Source organism: Aulonocara stuartgranti (assembly GCF_965226115.1).
Source record: "Aulonocara stuartgranti genome assembly, chromosome: 12".
NCBI classification, from domain to species: Eukaryota; Metazoa; Chordata; class Actinopteri; order Cichliformes; family Cichlidae; genus Aulonocara; species Aulonocara stuartgranti.
The window spans coordinates 12,389,879-12,417,787 of record NC_138948.1 but is presented as its reverse complement, the minus strand read 5'-3'; the positions used below and the strand labels follow the sequence as shown (position 1 = coordinate 12,417,787).

Genomic DNA, 27,909 nt, shown 5'->3' with positions numbered 1-27,909 from the left:
TTAAAATCTGGTCACTATGAGCATCTCCTACACCCACAATCTACCTTTGCCTGTTTGTGCCTGCTATAGTCACATGTGGACAGACACACGTCACAGTCACATTAAAAATGTTCAATCTTTTTTTTTTTTGTGGCTAAAAGAAACTGTGCGACTTCTCTTCCAGAAGTAGCAGCTCACAGTGAGCCTTAGGCTGCAAGCAGTGATCAAAATCAGCTGAGCTTTGGTGAATACAAAGCGCACAATTGAGTTCTTGACATAGCTAGAGATAACTGCGAGTCGTATAATGTGTCATCAAGGTAAATTTGGCCACACATGTGAGTCTTGTATGAGTTATGGAGACACAATTGTGCAGACGTAATTATCACAGCTATATCCTGAGATGTCTCGGAACTTCCCCTCACAATCCAGTCTGGCTATAGTACAAGTCTGCCTTCTGAATAGGATCCATATGTGGGTGGATGCCTAATCATCTCAATATTCTGCTGGCTGAAAGTACACTAAATACTTCATTGACACCACATTTAGGATGCAGATGAACACCCACACCCGGCAGATATACATTAAAAATATTCAAAGCAGTTATGGTGAGTCACAGTCAGTTGGTGAAGTGCCTCTAATGTGGAGATAGTTGAGAGACGCAACACTTGGCTTGAAAAATGTGTGAGATTTATACACCTGTGATAAATTCGTTATTGGGACTATAATCACCCAAAAGCATATGGTTGTTTTTTAACTACTGTGCTAAAGACAGTCTCAATAATAGCGGTAACTTTTCAATACTGCTACTTCCATAAATTTAAGACAAGAAGAAGGAAATAGTGGGGGGAAAAGGAGAAAGGCAGGTGGAGGTCACTGGCATATATGTTTATACACCATAAAATAAAGTATTACTCCAAATGCTGTAAGATCTGAATACTGAATTGTAGCAATAAAATTAAATAAAAAATAAAAATCAAATTAAAAAAAATAAAATGAGGAAGAAGAAAGAAGAATGTTGCACAGAGTTCAGGAAGGAGTTGAGACAAGCTCTGAGTGGTAGGGAGCAGAAATACAGCTGAAGTGGTGAGGGGAAAATGCCAAGAAGGTATTTGGTGTATCCTATAGACAGAGTAAAGAAGACAAGAAGAGTTGGTGGTGTAATGAGGAAGTACAGGAAATTATTCGAAGGAAGAGGTTGGCAAAGAAAAAGTGGGATAGACAGGTAGATAAAGAGAGGAGTACTGGGTATAAGAGAGAGGTATAAGAAAGCGGTCGCAAAGGCAAAGTAAAAGGTGATGCTGGACACTGAGGGAAAGGAAAATATTTATTTCAACTGGCTTCTAGGAGAAACTGGGCTTGAATATTACGTGCAGCAGTTTGGGGTGGTTAAGGACACAGATGGAAATGTACTAATGAGTGAAGTGAATGTGCTGAGAAGAAGTACTTTGAGGAGCTGATGAATGAAGAAAATGAAAGAGAGGGAGAGCAAGAGAGAGGAGGTACAGGGGTCAGATGGAGGAAAATCATTGAATCGGCAAGTGCAGACAATTAATAAGAAGGAAGTGAGGGCAGCTATGAAAATGACAGATACAAGAAAGGGGGTTGGTCCAATGACCTAATGTGGAGGTAATGGAGATGTCTAGGAGAGGGGGCAGTGGAGTTTTTGACCAGATTGTTTAACACAGAGAGTGGGAGGAGGCCTGAGGAAAGGAGAAAAAGTACTGCAGCCTTTTTCAATTACTACGGTGATTTGCAGAACTGTGGTAAGTATTGAGGAAGAAAGCCGATGAACCATGCATTGGGTTTATATGGGAAACAGTTGCTGAAGCAGTGAGGAGTATGGCTCCATGCCAATAAAGAGCACTACAGATGTGATGTTTTCTTTGAGAGTGTTTATGGAGAAGCATAGAGAAGGTCAGAAGGAGTTGCACTATGTGTTTGTGGATCTAGAGAAAGCATATAATAGAGCACCAAGAGAGGAACTGTGGTACTGGATGAGGAAGTCAGTAGTGGTGGAGCAGTATGTGGGTGGTGAAGGACATGATGAGGACAGCAAAATAGTGGTGAAGTGCGCGGTAGGAGTCACTTCAAAGTGGTGCTGGGATTACATCAGAGAGCAGCTCTGAGGCCCTTCTTGTTTGTAGTGGTGATGGACAGGCTGACAGATGAGGTACTGAGAGTGGGGAGCAGGTGGAAGAGAGTCTAGAGACGTGGAGGTGTCCACTGGAGAGAAGAGGGATGAAAGTAAGTAGAAGCAAGACAGAATACATGTGTGTGAATGAGAGGGAGACAGGTGTAACAGTAAAACCTCAGGGAGCAGAGTTAGTGAAGGTAGATGAGTATAAATATGTATCATGTATCATATCATCCAAAGCAATGGGCAGTGAAGACAAGAGAGAGGTGAAGAAGAGAGTACAGGTAGGGTGGAGTGGGTGGAGGCAAGTTTCAGGAGTGATTTATCACAGAAGAATAGCAGCAAGAGTGAAAGGGGACATTTACAAGAAGGCAGTAAGACCTGGTATGTGTGTGGTTTGGAGACGGTGGCGCTGACTAAAAGGCAGGTGGCAGAGCTAAAGATGTTTAGACTTAAATTGGTAGTGACGAGAATGGATTATAAATGAGTATATCAGAGGGATAACTAAGGTCAAGGAATTTGGAGATAGTTGAGATGGTTTGACATGGAGGAAAAGTGAGAAAGGATTGGAGAAAGCTGCCAGAAAGGAGGAAAAGAGGAAGACCTCAGAGAAAACTCATAGATGTAGTGAAGGAGGACATGCAGAGGGTTAGGGTGCTGGTGATAGAGAGAGACGATAGAGCAGATGATTCACTGTGACTATGCTTGATGGAGCATTGACAAAAAAAAGAACAGAAAGAAATAAAATAAAGTAACTTTCATCCTGTCACAGCTGTGATTGGCTCCAGTCCTCCTGCAACCCTGAACTGGATAAATGGGAGAAAAAATGGATGGATGCAAAATAAAATGAATAAATGTTGGCCTTATTTGACGATATCATAGAATATTTAATAATTAATTTATGCTTAAAACATTTTTGTTAAACCAATTTTCCTGACCTACACTAACCTCACCTGTACTGTATACACAGGTAAGAAAGGAGAGTCACAGCAAAACCATACATTTCTGAGTAATCCAAAGAGGGGATCCGGAGGCAGGTTGGGTCTACTGGTGTTTTTCAAGAGAAGGGTGACTAGAAATCAATACAGAGTTGTTCTGAGTGATCGTCTTTATGCCATGATCAAACATTTCTGTCCTGATCTGTCTTTGCTTCCAGGAAGACAAATGTCTCCATCCACAATAAGGGCTCAGTAAATGTAATGTAAAACTGATGTGAATCACATGACATGCACTTCACAGTGATCAAAAACAAGAAATGCTTCTCTGGGAATCTGTGCTATGAAGACTTAAAGCAGTTGTAAAGTCAAAAATGGCGACGACCTGTTGCTCACAAAGTACTGTATGCCTAATAAAGTGGCAGTTTAGCATTGTTACGGCCCTGGGCCTTGGAGAGAGTGAGACTACCCTTTTGTGCTTATGCAAATCTAAGTGTGCCAGGACTCGTAGATGACTGGCTGCTGGGAGTCCTGTGCCAGCCTTCTTTTATGCAGATCACAGCATGCCAGACCTCGTGGACGACTGGCTGCCTGGAGATCCCATGACCACTCCATGACCAATTGACTGGCTGATTGTCTGCACCTGGGAGTATAAAAGGTTGAAGAGCCTTCACACTATGGTGAACTGCTGCTCTGAAGTGAACATGCAGTGTCTTCCTTGGCTGCGGTGCATGTGAAGCTTGTTTGTTAAACCTGTTTGCTGTGTTGCTCTTTGTTTAACCCTTAGCTTTTACTCTTGCCTGTTCTTTTCATTGTGTATTAATTGTTTCCCCGGTGGTCTGTTGAACAGCCCCGTTGGTTTTCAGTTTAATGTTTGTAATAAAACCCCTTATTAACTCAGATTTCGTGAGAGGGCTTGTGTATGTTTCTCCCCTCCTGTCGCCTAGCAGAGGGGGTCGTAACAAGCATATATTATAATGGATCAAATGGCTCTTTAATGTGAAAGGCCTCAGTTGTAGTGATAAATCTAAGGGAGAATTACAAACCAACACTGCGTTGTACCTCCTGTCCTTGGAGCTTTTCCCCTGTTTTAACTCAGAGTTTTGTTTTTCTTGTCTCTTTACACCAACTTTGTTTCTAGTAGCAGCGAGCAGGTGGTTTAAACAAAGCTCTGGATCTGTTTTACACAGCTTGCACTGCGCTAATAAACAGAATGACAAAGTACAATGATGAGTGAGTATTGAGCTTTATTCATCAAACAACAAGAGAGGACGGCTCCAAATAAATGCTAATGTTGCTGTGCATCTGTTAGATGAATAAACTTACATTTCACCTAACTACATAGATAACAGAAGATAACAGTGTGCCATATGTTATTCTGCTGCCCTCAAGAGAACATAAAATTAATTAAGGCTGCTTAAAGAAGGAACCAAACAACAAACTTTAAGCAGGAAAAAAAGGAAAGTCATCCCACATATTGTGATTTATTATGCTCTGATGCATCCATTCGGCTGGCGTTTCTTTAATTATGTTTGTGAGGGCTATGGTATGTTGTGTACTGTCCCGTTGAGGCTTTTAAGATGGAGAAGGAAAGGAAACACCTGTGCCTCATCTGAAAGACTCTTCAGGAGAAGCTCCTATCCAGCATGTTTTCTTTCATTACCAGCATTGGATTTTTATGTCACATATGAAATAGGCATGACTTTGGACCTTTGGGGCTCACTCCAGGTGATTTCACTGATTTACATGGCTTCACCTGGAGAGGTGAACTAATCAGTGAAATTACCTTGGAAGAATAGCAAATCCATCAGTCCTGCATCAATACTTCTGTGCCTAGATACAATGGAGAAAAATTTCCCCCCAGATGTCTAGAAAATAAGTATTTCCTCAAAAGATGGATCAAAAAGAGGTTTGAGATGCACTGAGTGCTTGGTGTTACACGCACAATCAAGTGTGCAGCTCTTCATTTCCCCATCTGTTAAAACTGGCTCAGTAAAACACTACAGCACTCACTGAGAGTCTCAATGATTACCATTCAGCCAAGATAAAAATCTATTGCGTTTCATATTGGCAGTTCTTTATTTTTATGTTGGTTTGGCTCCTTAGCTTTGGCAATACTTGACCTCTCCCGTATATGGTGTACAGTTTATCTGCATTGCCATGATAATCTGCTTTTTTGAAGCAGCCAGATCACAGAGGCTGCAGAACTTGGAAAGACTCTGGCCTGCATTAGGTTTAAACACAAATCAGGTGTAGTTGGACTAATATTTGTTGAGAATTGGTTAACTGGAATAATAAAAATAATGAATAATATGACAGCACACTCAGTGTCTTTCACATGCACACAGGTATACACACTAGCCAGCCATTTTACACCATACTTGTAATGGGTTGGACCCCTTTTGCATCCATGGCACAGATTTGAAAAGCTGCTGGAAACTCTGGAATTTCTGGAGAGAGATCCAACCACATCCCATAGGTGATCTGTTGGGTTTGGGATCTGGTGATTGTAAAGGGTGGTTGGGTACAGTTTTTGTGACATGATGTGTTATCCTGCTGGAAGTGGCCATCAGAAGATGCGTAGGCTGTGGTCATAGACATGATCAACAACAATACTCATGTAGATAGTAGATGTTGGCATTTAAACCGTGCATGTTTAAGGGGGCCCAAAGTATGCCAGGAAAATGTCCTTCTTACCATTAAACCACCACCAGCAGCCTGAAGTGTTGATAGACAGGATGGCTCAAATGCTTTCATGTTGTTTACACTAACATTGAGATGTTGAGGTAGTAACTGACCTCGGGCATCAACTGCTCACTGGATATTTTCTTTTTCCAGCCACTCAGTAAATCCTAGACTTTAATCTTAAGTTGTGTAGACCAGTAAAACTCTTCTTTCTACTAGCCAGTGTTCTGGTAGGTAACAGGAGGCTAACAGGGGTTATAGGGACTGTTCTGCCATTAAATTGTTTATCTAACATTCAATTATGGTATAATATGAATGGCCATAGGGGCAGGAAAATCTGTAAAAACACATTAAAATACAGTTAAAAGTCTAAATGTTCACATTTTCTGAAGATGTCTGATGAGCCACATAAAAGTCTTTGCCGGGGCCCCGGGCCTCATGTTTGACATTCCTGCAGTACATCAGCATTCTGAAATACTTAGAAAACTCCTCTGGCACCAACAATTGTCTCACATTGAAAGTCACCTAAATCACCTTTCTTCCTTTTTCTGTTCCCTTCCTTCTTCTTCTTCTTCTTCTTCTTCTTCTTCTTCTTCTTCTTCTTCTTCTTATTATTATTATTATTATTATTATTATTATTATTATCTGCTATCACTCTCATCAGTACAGCTCTGATTTGAAAACGGTTATTAATTAAGTAACTTCTGTCGGTGCTGTGCTTTTGGAAACCGAATTTCCCAGAGGAACCCACCCGAGGGATTAATAAAGTTTTATCTTATCTTATCTTATCTTATCTTAATTATTAATATTCTGTTTTTCTTATGTTTTGCTTGATTGTTTGTGGGTTTTTTAAACATTTTTTATTATTTTAACATGTTCAAAATAAAGCTGCATAATGAAAAAGTATAAATACAACATAAAAATTAACTAATGAATAAAAGCCCCAGGTCTCTTTAATTCTTTTCATTTATTGCATATTTATTACTTTTTACTTTCTCCCCAAATTTTTGGGATACTTATTTTATTTATGTATTTAATTTTATCTTGTTGAATGAGAGAATTTTATATAATTTATAAAACCGAATTTTATTCAATTAGAAATAAGAAGTTTGTTGCATAGTATAAACCACCTGTATTTATGTATATGTGTATGTGATAATAAAACTACCGCTGCTTCTGAAATATAAATTATTATACATTATAAAGATAATGTATAAAGGATCGTTTCCAACACCTTGTTGAATCTATTCCAATATTATTATATTGCAGGTATATAACATTGTCACAAACAGCAAGGAGATTACACTATTCCATTTCCGGTAGACATCTTTGAACGTGAGTTAGACCAGCTGCACTTTTCTTAAAAGCTCAGTTATTTTTCTACGGTCTCGATTTTGCTGTATTTTTGGAGGGGAGTGGGGTTTTTGTGGATACAGGAAACGTGTTAAAAACTCCGGTGAGTTGTTTTTTAAGCACACTGTTGTGGATTTTAAACGCTTACCTCAGAAAAAAACAGATGCTGTGATGTTCATTGATTGCGCACGCGGGGCTGCTAGCTTCTGAGCTATCTGTGCACAGGTGCTGTGGAGCACTTCATGAGGCAGGTGAGCAGATGTGAGAACAAGTTGATCCACAGGACTTTTGATATTTGCCCAAAGCTTATTTAATTGGCACTTTTTTGCTCTGCAGCTGTAAAGATAAAACACTCCAGGGGCTGCTGTGTTTGTTTTGGGATGGTAAATATCAGAAACGGGCTGCATATGGTGAATCACGAGCCCAGTCATCTTTATCTGCTCAGTCGGTAAGGCCAAGTTAGCTAACAGCTAACGAGCCTGCTCAGTCTGCTGTAAATCTAGGGATAGCGTTTTGATTACTGTTAATTGCCCTGGGTAGCCAAAAGACTTTCTTAGAAGAAGTATGTATCTCAAGTGCTTTGCAGTGTTTACGGGTGTTGTTATGCTGGGATAAATGATTTTGCCCATTTTTTTTGTTTTTGCTGACAGTGCTGGTTAATGTTTAAATAATAATCACATCTTTTTCACCCTCTAGTAAGATTTTTATTTTAAATTTTTTGGTATATGCTGCATTTAAAGTAGAAATGGCAAAAGCCCACAAGGCCAAATAAATATCTAAAATACAGTTGAATTCACAACTGTAAATGCTTTTTTTCTGTTGGTGTCTAAGCAGTAGGAAAACAAAGTGTTTTTTTAATTCAAATATTTTAAATGTCAGCATTTTGGATCCATTTAAACAGATTATATTGCAGTACATCAAATATTTGGATTAGGTTAATTAACTGGGCACTCATAAAAATACTGAAATAGAGGCTACAGCAAGTAATATGGTTAGTGAGACTTGCTATGATATATGGTTTGGAGATAGTGATGCTGACAAAAAGACAGCAGGCAGTGCTGGAGGTGGAAGAGGTGAAGATGCTAAGATTTTCACCAGGAGTGACCAGCATGACAGGATTAGAAGTGCATCAGAGGGACACCTCCGATCGAGGAGTTTGAAGACAAAGTTAGAGAGACAAGGTTGAGATGGTTTGGACATGAGTAGAGGAAGGATAGTGGATATACTTGACAAAGGATGTTGAATACGGAGCTACCAGGCAGGGGAAAAATACGAAGATATCAGAGGAGGTTCATGGATGTACAGAGGACTGGTGTGACAGAGGCGAGTGCTATGGACAGGGTGAGACACATTCAGATGGGCGCCGCAGAGATATTTATAAAAGTTTTGGATTCATTTCTTCTTTCTCTTTCATTTGATGTATTTTGGCATTTTTTTTAATACTGCAAGTTTTGTAAATTTTGTAAAAGTGATTATTGATATTATTACCACATTTAAGAAAAGGCCTATGCACTTTTTTCTGACATTCTGCCTTGGCTATTATGTGGCTGTAGTTTAATCATAAAAAAAACAACAACATTGTGCTTTAGTCAGAGCCTACACGTCATTACATGAAATTTCAGTAATTATTTTAACATAATGATTTTGAAAATGACCCCAATTATCTGCACTAACTCTCAAGTAGTGACATAATCTCAGTGTTGAAGCAAACAAAGTGCATGTTAGTAGTAGTGATATGATGGAAGTGATGCAGAATTTAAGAACTAGCAGTGACAAATATATTTTGTCTCCAAAAGCGGTCTGTTTTATTCATTACAAAAATTTGAACCAGATCACAAAGCTCCACTAAAAATCTTTGTCAATAATCATGTGAAGACAAGTTTGACAAGCCAGCAAGAAGTAGATATTCAGAAATGTTCTTTATGATCGGTTTAACAAGTCTGTTGGGATAATGTTGGAGAGAGTGCCCAAGTACAGGACTCAAAGGCTGTTGGTTCATGCAATGTTCATTGCTGATGCCAAAAAAAACGGAGCACTGAGTTTCAACGGGCAAGTAAACAAAAACAGGAACCCACAAAAAGGGCAGAAAAGACACATGGAACTTAAAAGCAAAGAAAAAGATGAGGCTATATATCCACCATTTGGGGTGACTGGACTAAGGCTTGAAAGACATACAGGTGCAAAGAGTTAGACGAAGGTAAATGTATTGAGGGTGCAGCAAAGCAGGAAATAACATTAATTCTGGATGGAAGAGAACATTAACCTTCAAAGGAAATGAGGAGTAACTAAAGATAGGAGAGAAGAAGGTAAAAATTAAAACTGGAAAATATAAGAACTGAAAAACAATAAGTGTGTTACAGACACCCAGGACCACAACAACATTGGCAGTTACGGTATATCCATATTTTGTTGAACAAAGACACAATTTCTTTAATTTTGCTGCTGTACACAACCTCAGTGGATTTTAAATCCGTCAATATGAGATTGAGATGCGGACATTCAGCTTTAACTCGAGGGCTTTTACTGCAGCTGCTTTCAGTTGGTTCTTCTTTGGAAGTCCTTTTGCTTTTAGTTTTGTATTTCATGACTGAGAAGCTGCTATATTAGTTTGAGCTCAGGTGTCTGAGTTGGCCATACTGAAGAGCACCCCATTGCTTTGTCCTGAGAATCTCTTGGGTTATGGCTGTGCGATACGACCAAAATCTCATATCCCAATATAAGACATATCATCCTGATAACAATATATATCCCACAATAGTGCATTTTCTGTAAATTCTGTGAATCTCGGGCAACAAATAATAGTACATACGGTTATGGGGTAAGATTCAAAATAAAACAAAATTGTCCATAAAAGAAAAACGACTTCTTCCACCTCGTACGATTAGCTTAGCTTTTGTGGGCTAAATAACAGCCATTTCTCCCACCTTTTCTCTCCCACCTCTTTTTGAAGTGTTATTGCATATGTCAGCTGTTCATAAGCATGTAGATTTTTAACAGTGTGTCTGAACAAGGTGTTCGTGGGTCGGTTGCTCTGGGGCCAGCACTCAGTGATGGCTTTTTTGCTGGCTTCTTTCCGCCTATCTTTTTGTCTGTGTGAATTATTTCATTTGGAAAGTGTCCAAGATAGTGTCCTGTTCTTGAGTGAGTCCAGCAGTTTGCACCTTTTTGTAAACTCTCTGTATTTACATTTATGAAGATGTCTCTTGATTGTAGACCCTGACTTCTTGAGAGTGTCCTTGAGAGGGTAAAATATTATGATTTTTTTTTTCTCTTAACCATGGAAAGAATTCTGTCATGGTGTACAGCAGACAAAATACGTCTTTCTGAAAGTGGAACAACATTTAATTTATTCCTTTGTTATGTTCTGCCGTGTGCAGCTACCAAAACTCCCATAGAGGTTCATTATCTTGTTAATAGTGTTAGCTCCTCTTTGTGTATGATGCTGGCTTGTGGGCTTCTCTGAGAAAGAAACAAATCATATAGGTTTGGCTTCCTAGTATAACTCATAAACGTACACCTTGAAGCAAATGATTCATAAGCTGGAGAGAAAATGGAGTGGGGAAAGGAAAATTTGCTGCTCCATTAAAAAAAAGCTAGGACATGTTACTGGGAACAACCCCCAGTGTTTTTTCAGCACTGCAACTGGGCTGACAAAGAAACAGAGTTTGGTTAAGCCACTTTAAGTAGACATTACTTGATGAACTTATTTACAAATAATATTGTAACTGCAAACTACCAACCCACAAATAAAGCTGTCAGATAAACAAATAAAGCAAATAAATAAGAATAAATTTAAATAACAATAATCAAATCAAAATAATTCACGGCTGTCCCACCAACTTATGATTAAGTAGAGCAACTTCAGTAACTGCTGATATTATTTAAGACTCTTTCTCTCCAGTCAGTTTTTCTATACTAACTTCATTAATTCTTCCTCCAGTGCAGATTCAACGTGTCTACCAAACCCTGTTCCTACTAGACTGTTCAAATAAGACATAATTAATGGTAAGACTTAAGTTTTAAATATGATAATTTTATCTCAATTAAGAGGATATGTTGAGACATTCCCTAATCTACTGCTGCTACACACCCACTCCGACACACAATGAATAAGCAGTGCAGATTCAAACTTTAGAGTTAGTTAAACTTGCACACAAAAACGATCAAATTCAGTACAAGGACACACAAATACAGAGCCAAGATTAAACCTTAGGGCGTCTCTTTAAGTAAGAGTTCAATTATCAGAGCACCAATCAACTGATAAACAGTGGACATTAGGTTTGCTTCTAGAACAGCTTAATTACTATAAACTCGACTAAATTCAGCATCATTATACAGAGAGCTATCACAGCCTCCTCTGTCCAGGTCAGGTATCTATGCAGTCAGAGCATTACTTGCCTTTGAGATCCAGCCGAGGTTGATCAAAGTAACTGAGCTCACACCTACATGTATGTGGGTGTACAGAGCTTTGAAAATGCTGGAATATAAAAAAAAAAAAACGTCCGCTCTAGAAGCACAGTGTGCCTTTATTATATGGCTACTGCTAACCCCAAATGATAGTGAAAGTTATTCTCATTATGATTTAATGTTATGTGAAATTATTATATTTATAGCACATATAATTGCAGTTTATTCTTGCATGGATTTTCTTTTTGGATTTGTTTAGTGGAAAGATAGTCCCGCTCTCTGGCTGGAGACTCCTGCAGGACTCAGTCCCATAAATCTGTAGATATACATTTACTTCGTGTGTGCAGAATTACTGGGAGCATAAATCCCTGTGATAAGCTTCCTCCCCAATGGCCTGTGCTGCTGCTTTTTTAAGGAGATTGTTTTTCAAAAATGCTGACACATGACAGGGTACAGTGGTATTACCAGATTGAACAAAATATTAGCCTCAGAAATACAATACTTGCAGGAAGGATTTCTAACCATTCATCATATTTCTGTATGGTTTTAAATAAGATTGTGTGGGATGAGCGCAAACAGGCAGACGTATTGATATCGTAACTGTAGTCTCAGCACTATATTAGCATGCCAATAGCAATCAGTTGATGTGATGTTCCACCTGAACTTATTACCATTACTGTTAATATTATTATTATTGTTGTACCCACTGTCTGAAGAAAGAAGAAGAAAAAAAAAACCTATTGGAGGATAGTAGATAAATAACATTCGTACTCTTAGAGACTCGTTCAATAAAAATCTGACATCAGTGCAACAATATACTCCTTTCTGTTGCAGAACTTCAATTTTACTCTGCAGTGAAGATTAGTATCTGAAGAGGCCCCGTAACTTTCAGTAGTTTTTCAAAATATTTTATAATAAGAATTTGATTTTTATGCTGTCTGCATCAGATTGCACGTTTCTCTACTGATTGACAAACTAAACGATATCACGATACGGCTTGGCTCAGGTTGATAAACTAAAAATTAATTTTTCTGAAAGGGTGACTTCATGGGAATTTTTAAAAGTGATAAACAATGCTGTGATCAAAGTTAGATTTGGTCACAGATTTGATGTCATATTCTATCTCAAACTATAAAATGGTAAATGGACTGGTTCTTATATAGCGCTTTTCTACTCTTCTGAGCACTCAAAGCGCTTTACACAACTTGTGCATTCATCCATTCACACCCATTCGCACAAGCACATTGTTCTAGGTGCTTTCTAAGTAACATTCACACACATTCATACTCCGATGGATGCATCGGAGAGCAATTTGGGGTTAATATCTTGCCCAAGGATATTTGGCATGCAGACTGGGGGAAGCCAGGATTCGAACCACCAACCTTCCGATCAGTAGATGACCTGCTCTACCGCCTGAGCTACAGCCACCCAAGGACATAATCAAAAGAGATAATAAAATGCGCATTTAGATAGAATATGGATTACTTCAGCAGACTTGGCAGTGCTTTTGACATACCATCTTTAATAATTTTACATTATTAAATAAACTGGCAGATGCATCTGCAGCTGTCTGGCTTATTATGAGCATTTAAGACTAAATTTAGTCATTTGGAAATGGAATCACAAGTGTTTTCTGCACGAATATCCAGACAAACATAAAACTTTAATTGATTTTAGAAGAATACTACTTGCAGCCTTCTTGCTATGCATATTAGGGTAAAGGAAAAATGAAAAAAAAATAAAGTGAGACAGTTTTCACCCTCTGACTGGGACTACGTGAGGGAAGCCTATATGTGTGTCATCTTACATGAGCTGATCCACATTTCAAGTGGCTGCATGTGTACAGGGCTGTTCAGCGACAGTTGGTAATGAATTGGATTACCTTCATTAAAACAGTAATGTCCAGCTGTATACAGTTTGCATATATCATGGTAAAAAGAATATAGTGTTCGTTCACTGCAATCAATTGAGCTCTTAGTCAGAGGATTTCTCTTCCTCTCACATCTTATCCCTCTCCTGTCTCATTTGTCTTCACTCACTGCATTGATGTCTTCCTATTACCACTGATTTGACTTGTCTGTTAGTGAATACCTAATCACAGTGAAGATGCCACGCTTTCATTCCTTGAAGGCTTTCTCCTTTGCTCTCATTTCATCGTTGGGGTGACAACTGTTCCTTGCTGGAAGGGGAGATGTGCCACATTCAGTTTACACAGCCATAAAAGAAGCCTGTGCGTGGCATGACCTGCTTTGCACACCTGCCTACACACAGACGCCCATGCGCATGCATGTATTGTTTGAAATGTAATGTTAAAGGATTTCTTTATGCACCCAAGGACAGTTCTGTAGGTAGCTTTGGGGGTGCCTTCGGGGTTGATCTCAAGGTCTTGGTCAGCAGTGCATAGCTATGCTATGGAAAAATGTATGAATGCTGTCCTGTCTAGAAAATTCATTTTAACCTTATCTCTTCACTAACTCAGTCTTGGTGTCACTTAATTATGGGTAAAGTTAAAGCTTTTCTTTCTGGCTCATGTCGCTAAGAAACATATTTTGTAGTGATAATTTGACAGTACCAAGACTTTGTGTCATATTTGTTGATATTTTTTTAAATTTGATCTCATCTTACTTAATGGTCCTAACAAGTATTTTTGATTCTTTCAAGACAGCGCTGAGCGTCCATTCTCCAGTGGTCTTCACCTGACAAACCCTGTTGCCGCTTCAGCTTAAGGTAGGACAGATTCTGTCTTTGCCATCATAGTCTTATGAATATGTTGGCACATTTGAGTCCATTGTTTTAAGTCACTTCCAGTAAATAAGATAACCTTTATTAGTCCCACACGTGGGAAATTTGTTGCTCTGGAGGGTCAGCTGTCTTTGAGATGTTAATGTCTTGGTCAGTGATCTGAAACTGTTCTGAATAGGTAACTTAGTTGCCATGTTAAAAGTGACCATAGCAACAGGAAGTTGTGGTCACTATTACAAGTATTTTTGTTAACAGTGGCAAAAAGAAATGTTGTTTGAACTTTGAATGTGGTGTTTCGAGAGGAATTTAAAATAAATGAAAGTTCTCTGATCAAAAATAAATTGTTATCATATAGAAAAGATGTCTTTGTAAAAAAAGAAAGTTTTGCAACTTTTTGACACCCCTCATACATATTTTATAGCAAAACAAAATTGGCCAGCCATACTCGGTAAACACTATGATACATTCAAAATTTATCTTTGCATCTCAAAGCCTGTGCATGTCTACTCCTATTTTAAATGCAGTAGTGCTACAAAAGAGCATGAATATGGCTCAAGTCTTAGGATTTTTTTTTTTTAAAGAAAAGGACACAAACTTTTTTTTTTAATTTAACAAGTTGTATCTCGTGTTTATGTGTTGCTCTGCACAGCACTACAGAGGTGCAGCAGTTATCTCCGTCTCCTCACAACAAGAACGTCTTGGTGTCTAATCCACAAGCTGGCTGGAGTCTTTGTCTGTAGAGCTTGCATGTTCTCCCTGTGCCTGTGTAGGTTTTTTCTTGGTACTCTGGCTTCCTCCTATAGTCCAAACACATACATGTTAGGTTAATTGGTGACTAAACTTGCCTGTTGGTGTGAATGGTTGTCTGTCTTTCAGTTTTAACAGTCCAGGTTGTACCTTGCTTCTAGGATAGATTACAGCCCTCCTGTGACCCTGAACTGAAAAGGCAGTTAAGAAGATAACACTTCTAAATATTCTTACGGAGCTTATTGTACTTCTGTCCATTTTTGTCTCCAGTCAACTGACAAACTAACCTCATACCGTCTCTTATTTCTCCTGAGATGTCACTGACTTCTGAGCCACAGGAATAGGCTTGAGGGAGGCTTTTAATACTGTTGATCTCTTTTTACTTTTGTCCGTGTTTTGTGCTCTCCTGAAGCATATGCTCTCACACAAAGCCGGTATTCTCTCCCTTAACTGCGCATCGTGTCACACTTTTTCTTGCCAGGAGACAGAGGGTGGGCATCTACAGCCTTGTGGGTGTAAATGTATCTATAAGTATCTTTTTATCTTAACACCCAAACCACCACTTCCACCACGTGCGATCAGCCATCCCTCGTTCTGGCCAAACTTGTAAACAACTTTTCATCTGAACTCATGCTGGTGGTATAAAGGGCTCTTTTAAATTAAAAAAAAAAAAAAAAAAAAGAACAAAACTTTTGCTTCAGTTTCTTACTTTACTAGGTCATGTGTGGGGATTAGGATGGAGGGGGGAAAAACCCAAATTACAAAAACAGTTACTGAGAGTGTTCTAGATTGATCATATTATTCAAAAGGAAAAAAATGCATCGGTAAGTCTTGATTAGAGATGGCACGATACCACTTTTTTATGTCCGATACCGATACCGATATCATAAATTTGGATATCTGCCGATACCGATATGAATCCGATATAGTGTTTTTTAATCAACAAAACTGTTTTTTAAAATATCTTGCTGCATTTTGCAAGTCTGCAAGTTCATACTCAAGTTTAAAACAACAACTACACTAAAGCTATTCTGTTATACCTGTATACAAAAAAAATATTTCATAGTTCAGCAATACTGATCAATCTAATAAACTTAAACCTACACCATCCTCACTATTCTGGTATTTTAAAGAGTACTTAGCGTAAATATTAAGCAACCTAACTAATAGGGTTCCAACTCCCAGCAACAACAAAAATAAATAAATAAAAAATAGGGAACCACCCCTCACGCTCCACCTCATGATGCTTAATCGACGTAATCAACCTTAATTTGATGAAGTGTGAAAAAAATGCACAGAAATCAATTATTTTTCAAGAAATATTAAATAGATTCAACATCTTTCTTCAACAAAATTGCAGACAGCACAGATGGTACCATCCCAAAGTAAAAAGTACTATAGCTTACTAGGGTATATATATTAGACTTAATAGTCACTATATACAGTAATTGACTTCTATTCATTTTATATCAAATTAAAACTTTGGGTGTCAGATAATTATTTATTAAAAGCTCGACATTTTAAATGAGAGTAAGAAAGAAAAGTATGTCTTTGTGCCCCCTTTTCCCTGTTCATGCCCTATCGGCCCCCCTGGCTAAACTTTGCTAGATCCGCCCCTGCACAGTTACCAGCGTCAGCTACGTAGAAAACGATCCTGGTGTAGAAAGAAATATTAAATAAATTCTAACAACAGCTTATCAAGCTTAAACGTGCTGCTGTTGTTCAGCCGCTGGTTTCCTCTTTCTGGTGCAAAGTGGGCCAAAAACAAACAAGACAGACGGACTCGCGACAGAAAAGCCGATCAGCTGATCATTTAAGCAGTTTCACGATTGAAGTAGCAGCCGGAGAGCGAGAGGCAGTCGCTTGTTAAGCTTAACGCAGGAATGCTTTACAAACATTCAGAGATGGACTTACACACTTGCTTTACTTCTCTCGGGGATAACTTTGTCGGAGATGAAATGCCAGGTTGCTAGCGAAGCTCCAAATGCTATCCAGACCACCGACAGGTCCTGCATGCCACAGCCGCTCTATCACGTGATGCATACTGCTCCGACGTGCTAACGTTCTGAGGTGAGTTACGGGGTGTTGCAAGTTTTGTGAGGTGCTTTCGTGATATTTAATGGATCGGATTACATTTTTTATTTTTCTCCGATATCCGATCCAGTAATTTAGGTCAGTATCGGACCGATACCGATACGTAATATCGGATCGGTCCATCTCTAGTCTTGATGGTAATAAATAATATGTAATTCTGTCACACACACAAATATCCTAAATATCTTTTGTTCGGTCATAGGCAGGGACCAGACTCTCATTAGCAGTGATGGTACTTGAGAGAGCCTCTTCCTAGTTGGACATAACGAGAAACATTTCACCACCGAGGAGTAGCAGCTTTACTTCACCCTATCTCTAAGACTGAGAACAGACGCAGTTCAGAGAAAGTCCATTACTGCTGTTTGTATCCTGAATCTAATTCTTTGGATCACTACCCACAGCTCCGGGCCATAGGTGAGTTTAACCTTGGGACTTCTCCTTTTCTGGCTTAAAGCCACACTTTAAGACCCAGAGAGGGTAATTCTGATACTAGCAGCTCCGCACTCTGCTTAATCAATAGAGTCACATCATCTGCAAAAAGAAGTATTGAGACTTCTGAACTTTGCTGCCTCTCAAGTTCCACAAACTAAGCAAGTTCAATAGGACTTAATAGCTATCTACATCTCTGGTGTCCACAATTTGGTTCAGGAGTTGCTACAGTGATGGACATCAAGCTTAAATCCATAACTCTGTATAGCCACTTCAGCAGTGCGCTGGAAGTTGATTATCTCCTAGACCAGGGATGTCAAACTCCAGGACTCGACGGCCGGTGTCCTGCAGGTTTTAGATGACTCCCTGGAAATAACACACTTGAATCAAATGATTAGTTCATTACCAGGCTTCTGGAGAACTTCAAGACACGTTGAGGAGGTCATTTAGCCAGTTAAATCAGCTGTGTTGGATCAAGGACATGTCTAAAACCTGCAGGACACTGGTCCTCAAGGCCTGGAGTTCGACACCTGTGTCCTAGACTGAGCTGCTGCCAGATGCTCCCAATACACCCGCACAGTGCATGTAGTCCAGCCAGGCCTTTCCAGCAACTTCCCCTGATGCCTTTTCTAGCTCACCCAAAGGTAGTGATCTACAGATCAGATGATCATAATTACAGGGTCAACGATGAACCCGAGGCTTGAGGTCTTCAGGTGCCAAGTGAACTTGCAACGTTATGTTTGAAAGTATTATCAGATATGAGCAATTTATGATAATCACAGAAGCCACCACCTGGTTTCAGCTCAGCTCAGCTGTTTCTCCAGTCATGCCCCTTCGGGTTTCACGAGCTTTGAGAGTCCCCAGATGGCTCAAATAAAGTTGGGTACCTTGAGTGCTGAATGTTTGGTGCATAAGTGCAAATGACAGTCAGGGCCTGATCCTCAGGAAAATTGCAATGTATAAGCACTAAACCAGGGGGGAGATAGCAGTTCATTTATATCCATATCCATTTTTTTGTGTGTGTTTATTTCACTTATTATATTATTAAAGCCAGTAAAGGTTCTAGGTAAACTAGAACACATTTTGATTGTTCTGCCAGTGCCTTGAACTGTATTGCAATTTGTTGGAGCCTATAAATAATGTAGTTAGCACTGTGAGGTTTACTGATTCATAAAAAGTATGTAGAGAGGAAAAAAAACACAGAAAAGATCAAAGGGAAACCACCGGCACATAGCAACGTCAGTTTTGCAGCATGAGGCTAAACAACTGATTTAAAAAGGTCACTGTTCCAGCAGGATGCAGGGTGCCGCCGGTGCATCGAGCCACCTGGGGGGCTCTTCAACTGGTGGGGGAGATTGTCACATCTTGCAGGAGCTTTCCTCTCCTCAGGAGCTCCCTCTGCAGGAGGGGGAGATACAGGAGAGGTGGAGGAAGATCTCAGCCTGGGTGTTTATTGTCTTATGTAGTCTGGAAGATGAGTGGATGGTGGGGTGGGTGCAGTTTTCTCTGTGGTGGGGTTGGGTGGACTGTCCCGGGCTCTGTGTGGCCGGGCGGCGCTGCTGCACTGGGCCCCGGTCTGGATGGGCCTGGGCCCCCTTTCCCTGGCGGGTCGCGGAGTGTGGGGGTGCCTACTGGGGTCAGCGGGGGAGCTGGCCCCAGGGAGGGGTCACTTGCCCCTCCCTTCCTTCCCTCCCCATCTCCAGCTGCCTTGGTTGCTATACTTGGACATTGAAAGATTCAATGTGTGCCCTTGTTAGGATAGGAATTCGTACCAGTGTGTGGGACTGTAGCCTAAGTTTAATATTGTTAAGTGGTAATTACGTGACAGTGCATTTCAGGGCATGTTATTGAGTAATGTGAAAGTAATTCAAAAACAAGTACAGCAAATTACTTTTCCCTGGGAGTAATTAAGGTAATGCTTTACTTTTACAAAAGTATCAAGTAATATGTAACACATTACTTTTTATGTGGAGTGGAGTTGCTTACATTTGAAGTACATTTGTTTTTAGACTCTTAGCTGGCTCTCAGAAGCTGTCTCAGAGTGCATTTGATACGAGCACAATCAGTTGTGCATCAAGGACTTGCTGACGTAAATTCATTTCCATACCGTTGGCCTCTGTGTACCAAAGTCCTTTGTGGAGCTTTGTTTGTGCATTGTTTATGCCACTTCACATTGTAGTGCCTGCAGGACCATCACATCTGCATGATGTGGAGAGGCTTGTGGAGTGTTTATTTGTTTCAATATCCCTGCAGGAGTCTGCTTTTTAATAGTGCATGAGCAGCTTCATACCTCTACCAAATTAACACTCTTGTGATGTTTTTGTAATGTCTCATTCCTGTTTGTATTTCAATTTCACTGTCCTCCTCTAACACCACTTTTTCCCCCCATTTATCAATTTGTTGATTTTCTTCTCTCTCACTCCCCATTTCTGTGAAACTCTTCTCAACCTCTCCCCCTTCTGTCACTATGCCAGTCACCTGGGAGTTGGGGTGCATTTGCTTGGATGTTTACCTTTATCAGTGATAAACTGTTTGGCTTGATCTGAGAGAACAGGCCTGTCATTAAGAACGGTTTATCGGATTTGGTGTTTGGGGAAGCAAATTTGTTATTATTTTTATGTAATTAAGATTCCTGTGGGTTGGCTTTTCATTCAGTGTTCTCGAAAGTATTTGTGTTGTAGTTTCTATACTCTTTCTCATAACTGTCTTCATTCTGCCTCATTAGGGTTCCCTGACTAATTGAGATTATTCTTTAAGGCTGTATATTAGAGTGAATTTGCACTGATATGCCTATCCATTTTATACTTCAGGGGGCGATCGTGGCTCAAGAGTTGGGAGGTCGCCTTGTAATCGGAAGGTTGCCGGTTCGAGCCCCGGCTTGGACAGTCTCGGTCGTTGTGTCCTTGGGCAAGACACTTCACCCGTTGCCTACTGGTGGTGGTCAGAGGGCCCGGTGGCGCCAGTGTCAGGCAGCCTCGCCTCTGTCAGTGCGCCCCAGGGTGGCTGTGGCTACAATGTAGCTTGCCATCACCAGTGTGTGAATGTGTGTGTGAATGGGTGGATGACTGGATATGTAAAGCGCTTTGGGGTCCTTAGGGACTAGTAAAGCGCTATATAAATACAGGCCATTTACCATTATTTACCATTCATTTATACTGGTTAACTGCATCTGGATTGTGGGTATAGAGCTGCCCAGATCTTACTTTTTCCTCATCATTGCCTCCAGCTCTTCTGGGGGGGATACTGAAGCATTTCCAAGAGCTGTGATCTCCTCAGATCATGGCTAAGCTCCCGTTGCCTCCATCCCTTAAACACCTTACCTGTCGAAGAGGCAGAAAAGAGCAGTGCAGAAGACAACACACTGAACTTGCCGTCTATTGATGTGGCAGGGTAGCAATATGGAAAAACTGTAATTAGCATAGAGGTTCAATAACTGACAATCTCTCAGATCAGCCAGGCAATTATTCGTAATCACATCCTCAAGTCCCCCAGTGGAACAATATAGTCCACAGAAGATGATGGTCTCTGTAGATGGTGGACCCACACAAAGATGGCTCCACATAGTTTTTCCTGTTCACCGGGTGATACTTCCATCCTTGGTGAGGTAACTGGAGTTTGTGATGCTATAAAAGTTGTCTTTGGAGTCACACCCGTACTCGAACTAGACGCTTTTCTGTGTATCGCACCAGAAAACATTTGTCCTTCCTCCCCAAGAGTCCATTGGCCTGGACTGACATAATGATTAGCACACTAGGCTTCAGTTTGTCTTTTTTGCTTTCCCTGTTTTATTCCACAGAAAGGGGCTTTCTAAGTCTCTCTCTCCCTGGCCCACTTCCAGTCCAGCCCCTGCACACTGTAACTCTGTTTTTGTGCTCCCATGGAGTTGCCTCCAAATTAAGTTCTGTTCCAAACAAACTAGCCATAAGCAGAAGTGGCCCTCCAACACAAAGTCTGCATCAGCCAGGTTTACAAAACACACACACACACACACACAGTGAAGGTGCAACACCTGTTTTTGTTCGAGTCAGCTCCACACACGTGCAGATATTAATGTGTTAAAGCTGATTATCCTTTCAGAAGAACACACAGAATTGAACCGTGCCAGTGTTCAATGTTCAATTACAATGCTTCCCTAAATCCTAAATAGGGCCTAATCATTGCAGAGTGTTTTTAGTCTTAAGGATTTTTTGAATGACGACAGATAGTAGGATTTTGTAAACAACAATAAAATTAAAACAGACCAGGCACATTTTGAACACTTAACAGGCGTCTTAATTGTTCTATTTGATAGTATTGTGCATCCCTTTAGATACCAAAGTTTCTGTTGTTCTTCAGAGAAAGGTGAAAGTGTCCAAAAGGTCATACAAGTAAATTCCCTCTTATTGTGAATTCAATTAGCAGCTACAGTAAGACTCCACATGCAATTACACTTGTCATGGTGGGTGTATAGGCTGGATTGGACACACACGCACGCACGCACGCACGCACGCACGCACACACACACACACAGAGCCACTCTTCATCACAAAGTGACTGTTTGTGTTTTGACTGGCCACCATCCTGCATCGCACAAACATGGTCATGATTTCTCTCAGTTTTCAGTGGGCTGCATGGAGGCAGCTGACACAGTCCAGCTGAATTCTGCCTGAGCCCGACCCTTAAAGCGGGCCAGGGTATAAAAATCAAACACACTGGACTTAAGGGATCAGATATGCTTTGGCACATCACAGATGCGTGTCAAGCCCCTCATTTAGGCTCAAGTTACCTTGGAAAGTCCTAGCAGGGGAATCTTGCCCCTGATATTCTAGGTGTCTGAGCCCATCCAACGTGGTAAGGGACACGGATGTATTTTTCACAGATGAATACCCAGAATTGCTGAAACTAGCATTGACTTGAATATCTTATAATCTTAGTCGCCACATGTCCTTACAGGCTAGTTCAATGTAAAGATGTGTTTCTCTAACAGTTTTTAACCTTAATTGTACCTAAGATGAAACATACTCTAACATACACTGGTCCTCATTTGTAGCTGGATAAAAGAGCAGCACTCCACTAGCCCGCAGAAGCTGGATTATTACAAAACCACCTAATTTTTCATTCTGCATGTAATGTGGCCCAGTTACTGTTGTTTACATTCTTTCACTGACAATTAGCATTATTTGCTGCCCTCACGTTGACATGTTATCCTTTTGTGGACATTTTTGCTGCATTCCCATGACATTAATCAGCTGCTCTACAGGGCTCTCAACTTTTTGTTAGCATGTGTGCATGCTTTAGTGGATACTTGTTTAAGTGCGCTAATGACATATTGCTGTGTGTCATGTCCAACCCCAGTGGCTGTTTTTCGTCTTTTTTTATGCGTTTTTTTCCAGCGTAGGGCTTTCTTTCCTCTAATCAAGCTACAGTAGAGTGAAAGGCTAGTTTTCCTTAGACTTTATTCAAATCACTGTCGGTGATATGAAATGTAGCTTTCCATGTATAAATTGTTACTCTAAATACATTTTGCCATTTGTCTTTTATTTTATGACTTTTACCTTTTTTTTAATGGATTGGTGACTGTGTACTTTGATTTTTAAACATTGTCTATGTTATTTTAACTCTTTTTAATTAACATGTAAAACATTGTTCACATTTGACATCAGTTATGACTATTTGTATATGGAATGCAGGAGTAGATTATCCTTATGCTTTTGGGTATAAGCAGTCAAACTACTTCTTCTGCAGGATACCACTGCTCACCTTTATGGATCGGGTGAGTAGTGTATAGGAATTTCTTTTACTTATGTATTAATCACATTATTTTATTGTTTAATGCCTTGGTGCCACTGGATTTTAACAAGTCTCACACTCATACATTAAGACAAATGGTGGGGGTGTAGTAAGGAAGTTGGGGGAAGCAGACAACTCCACAGGAAGAGTCTTTTGTCTCTTTGAGGACTCTGGTAGGTAGCAAGGGAGTGTGAACCTTAAGGTGTGAAACAGCTGTGTACTGCTTTTTGTTCCTGAAGAAGGTATTTAACTGAGAGCCATGCTAGGCTCAGGAAGACTCTGCTGACCGTCTGCCTCGCGGTCATGTAGGCTCTCCACAAGCTTGGTTGCCTGTTCTTCGTGTGTTTTAATTAAAGGATGTTAGCTACCCCTCACCGCTCGTCTGCAGGCTTTATTTAATGGAAAACTTCCACAACAGTAGTAAACATTTAAAGCAGCCACAGTTGTGGTACTGAATCAACTTGCTTCTTGGATACCCCACTGTGGGATTATGCTGGAGAGATTGCATATCATTTCTGCCCTGAGCTCAAAACAAAAGCTGCAGGTAGAGGCTGGGCAGAAGGACCTGCCGCTCCCATGGCCTGGACCTGGATAAGCAGGAGAAAATGAATAGTTGGGTGGACTGATGGATGGATAGCACAGTTATTTTGTTCCAAAGCCTGTGCTGGCAGGTTAAGAATGCTTATCATTGCCTTTTTTAGATGAGGAAGCACAACCGAAAGAAAAAAAGAACAAACAAAGCCAGTAAATGGTTTGCTTATCTTTGTGCTTTTGTGCACCATAATTACATTTTGTAGCAGTTCTTTGGAGTGACTTTTCCTGCTGTTTACATCAAAATATAGGCAAAGTCTTGGAGTGAATTCAGAAACAGGCAGGAGATAAACATCTTAATGAGAGGACAGACACAACAAATGCAGTTGGTTCTGTGGGCATGAGCACACTAAGTAATTTGGTGATTGTGAAAATGACGTTAATTGTATGCTGTGGTCTTCTCAGTGTCACGCAGAAGAGTAATTTGAATGGGATAAGTCATAAAAGACAAGAAAGCACGAATAAAGCCATGGGACCCTTAAAAGGAATAAAGGCAGATATTAAAACTGTAGGGGCGGTAATATTTCTGTATTGCATTATATTTTAAGATGTTCCACGTAGGATTGTCCACCCCCATGCAGATATGACATTGAGAATTATTCCTTCCAGTCTAATTCTTAGAGTCCTTACAGTCTAAGGAGCACAGGAATCAGTCACAAAATGACTCTCTTGTCACACATTTTGTAGCAACTACAATATCACTTTTATAACCAACACAAGGTTGTGTTGATTAATGTGGTACTAAAGCATCCGAATCAAATAAAGCCACTGACGTAGTTCTGAATTGCAAAGCATTATTGGAATCAAAGTAAATTAAAGTGATTTTTATTGTATTAACACCGATGTTCATAACCGATTCAATCACTAGCTATGCGTCATTTTACGTCATTACTTGCCTGGAAGCTTGGAAGGCAGAAATCTAGCTCTCATTAAGCTTGTCATTATCTGATGTTCTATAAATTTTAAATGAGCTTTTTCAGCATGTTAGTTAAAAAAAATATTACTAGTCCAAATAAATGAGAAGTAAAATTAAAGTCTTTAATGCAGCAAGGTTATTTAACAAGCTTACATTGGCTTTTGCAAGCCAGGATGTTAGTGTGCTTGAAAAAAGACCCAAAAACACAATTTAGATGTACTTTTACCTTCCTGCTATGCATGGCATTGTTGAATTGAACACAGATTTTTACAGAAATTGGGCTGTTGTTAAACTTAATTGGTTCTCTTTCTACAACCCCTGGAAATAAACTTGAGCAGTAGCCTCAGTGAGGGTGATAAACAGAGCAAGGTTTTAGACAGGATTGTTGTGTTGTCCTACACAGAGCGTGTTGAAGAGGCAGAAAAGCTGTGCTTGCTGTAGAAAATCCTCCAGAAAGATATAGGTTTTTCCAATTACTTGCTTTTGTCTTTCCTTTCTCGCTCTCTCTTCCCCTTGTACAGCAGTGATTAAATTGGCTCAGAAATGTAATATCAGAAGTTTTAGTTAATTCAATTCTTTTGAAACAGAGGCTGTAGGCTAAATCCACTTTCTTTCAAATAGTAAATTGATGATTGTTTTTGGCATTTTTCATCCCAATGATTTTTTAAAAACGTATAATGGAGGAGACATGGTGCAGTATGAACAGCGCAAGGTAGCAGATTGGACTGTAATGGCATTGTTTATGCTACGTTGTTGTTGTTAAACTATTTTTGTTTTTGCATGTAGTAGTTATGCAGCCTTTTGAGGGGAAATGTTTATTCATAATATGCACAGGGTTTTATTTGTTGCTTAATTTCCCTCTTTATTGGATTTCCATTGTATTGATAGTTAAGGTGGTATTTAATATGCATGAACAATTCTCAGTTGGAAGACTAGTTTATTGAAATTTTAGTTAAATTAGAGTTGCTTTTTCTCCTGCAGAGAAACGGGTGCAAAAGAGGGTTATTTATGTGGGATGGTGGCTGAAGAGCTAAAACGGAAGTGTTTTTCAGATTAAGGGAAAGAGAAGCTGACACAGCACAGACTTAGTGAGGGGAGAAAGCTGTGAGGACAGAATAAGCCAGCGCAGACAGTGAGGAAGGGAGTAAATCTGACCTCAAGAGGACTGAGAAATTGCAAAGCCTCTGAGGCTCAGAGTAGGGATGGAGGGATGTTGATTGATGGGGGAATGGCTAGTCTGTTGTTTATCACTGGAGTTAAGATCCTGTTAAGTAGCCATATGCTGTGATGCGGGAGAAGAAAGAAGCAGGCAGAAGAGGGACGGGGAGGGTGTATGAGAGGAAAAATAATAGTAAGGTGGAGATTTAGAAGCTTACAGGCACATGATATTAAGAATATTGACAATATAAGGTCATATGGCAGAAATAAAGTTGATGTGAGACTTGGCACAAAGATTTTGTGGCTTTGTGTTTTTTTTATATGATATAATTTCACTTCTAGAAATTGTATTAAGCAGCCAAAAGTTTGGCCAGTTGCTTCTATTATATTCATTCAGACACAGTGGGCATATTTCATTTTCACTGCCATGCCAATCCTTTTTCAGGATCTACATAGTTATTTATTTTTTCTTTCTTTCTTTCGTTTTTTTTTTTTTTTTTTTTTTGCCAGCAAGATTTTTTTTTTACTTTGTTGCAACCAATACCATATTTAAGGGGCTGCTGAAAAAGGGTTTTATTTTTCCTGCATGGGCACCACTGATGGGATTTATTACATAATTTACCTGATTTAAAATACAGAAGATTTGAGAAATGGCTTTATATTTTTGAAAATATTGCTTCGAGGAGGCATGTTTGTTAAGCTATACAGCCAGCAAAGCACAGCATGGTTATAAAGTAGTGCAATTTAAAAAAACAAAACAAAAAAAACACAACTGAATTTCTCTTACATATTGCTTCCTTGGCTGTCTTATGGGGCACATAATAGTTTTCATAACTGAAGCCATGGTAATATATTTTTGTGCTTTTTTTTTCATAAGTCCAGACACACATGAATGCCATATAGGAAGAGGCCACATTTTTTGGTACACCTGTTCAGCTGCTACAGATCGAAGCAACTCATTGATTTAGTCATGTAGATGTGGTCAACAGGACCTGCTGAAGTTTAAAATGAGGGTCAGAATGGTAAAGAAATTTGAAGGTGTGGTTGTTGATCACACACATTTTTTTGTTTTGTTTTTTCCCCCCAGAAACTGCTGATCTACTGGGATTTTCCTGCACAACAATTTGTAGGTTTGATTTCTGTAGATTCTCAGTCCGCCCAGAAAAGGTAGCCTAAAAAGCTTAAAAACAAAAGCAGCTGGTCTTCAGCAAACTTGTCTCAGGTGACCTCAATAGGTCGTGTGATAGGTTGTCTGAGGGGTTTCACCATTAACTTGGGTTATGATAATGTCCCATGCCTTATGTTTTTTCATACTTTGGCTCATGTGGTGACTCACATGATCGGCACCATGAGGAAATCTCTAAAAAAAAAAAAAATAAATAAATAAATTTGAAAATTTGTTTTTAGAACTGAAGAAGTCTCTTGGATAATAGAAGTCCAGTTGCCTCTTCTTTAAGCCCTTAAGACATGTCTAGGTTTTACAGAGAAAATATAGAGTGGCAGTTCATTGGGCATGTTTTTGGTGCCAAAGGTCAGGTCAGAGGCGAATGGCCAGACTGCTTTTGAGCTGACAGAAAGGCAACAGTAACATAAAATAACCACTTATTACAAATAAATTATCCAGATGAGCATCTCTGTATGCAGATTTGTTAAAGCAGATTGGCTACAGCAGCAAAAGACTACACCAGGTTAGGGCTGGGCCATATCATACCGTTCACGGTAATACCGGGCAATGATAAGAAAATGAAAATATAGCTATAGAATATGGGTAAAACGTGCATGTGCAGTGCCTTTGTTTTCATAAGCACATGGCGGAAAAAGCATGGCGGCAACAGAGAATGAGAATGGCGAAAGTGGATCGTTGAATGAAATGGATGAACCAGAATTGGTTTGTAAAAATGCTGCAACTTCAGTGGTGTGGAACTGGTTTAGCTTTTCATCCGTCAGATACACAACAAGGTACTATTTTT

The 27,909-nt window shown here is 39.7% G+C and overlaps 1 protein-coding gene across 19 annotated transcripts in view; it reads left to right on the top strand.

The window, feature by feature from the left end:
- Positions 1–1,182: 1,182 nt before the first annotated feature.
- Positions 1,183–27,909, top strand: part of gpat2 (glycerol-3-phosphate acyltransferase 2, mitochondrial) — a 170,840-nt gene continuing 144,113 nt past the window's right edge. For 6 of the 19 annotated variants that reach the window (XM_082553959.1, XM_082553965.1, XM_082553952.1 and 3 more), the window contains exons 1-2: positions 7,075–7,189; positions 14,155–14,220. The gene's annotated coding sequence lies outside the window, so the exon portion shown is untranslated. Of the gene's footprint in view, positions 1,202–7,074; positions 7,190–7,220; positions 7,338–7,388; positions 7,535–14,154; positions 14,221–27,909 lie in introns of those variants that run through there. The other 13 variants (XM_082553961.1, XM_082553963.1, XM_082553954.1 and 10 more) reach the window with 11 other exon arrangements.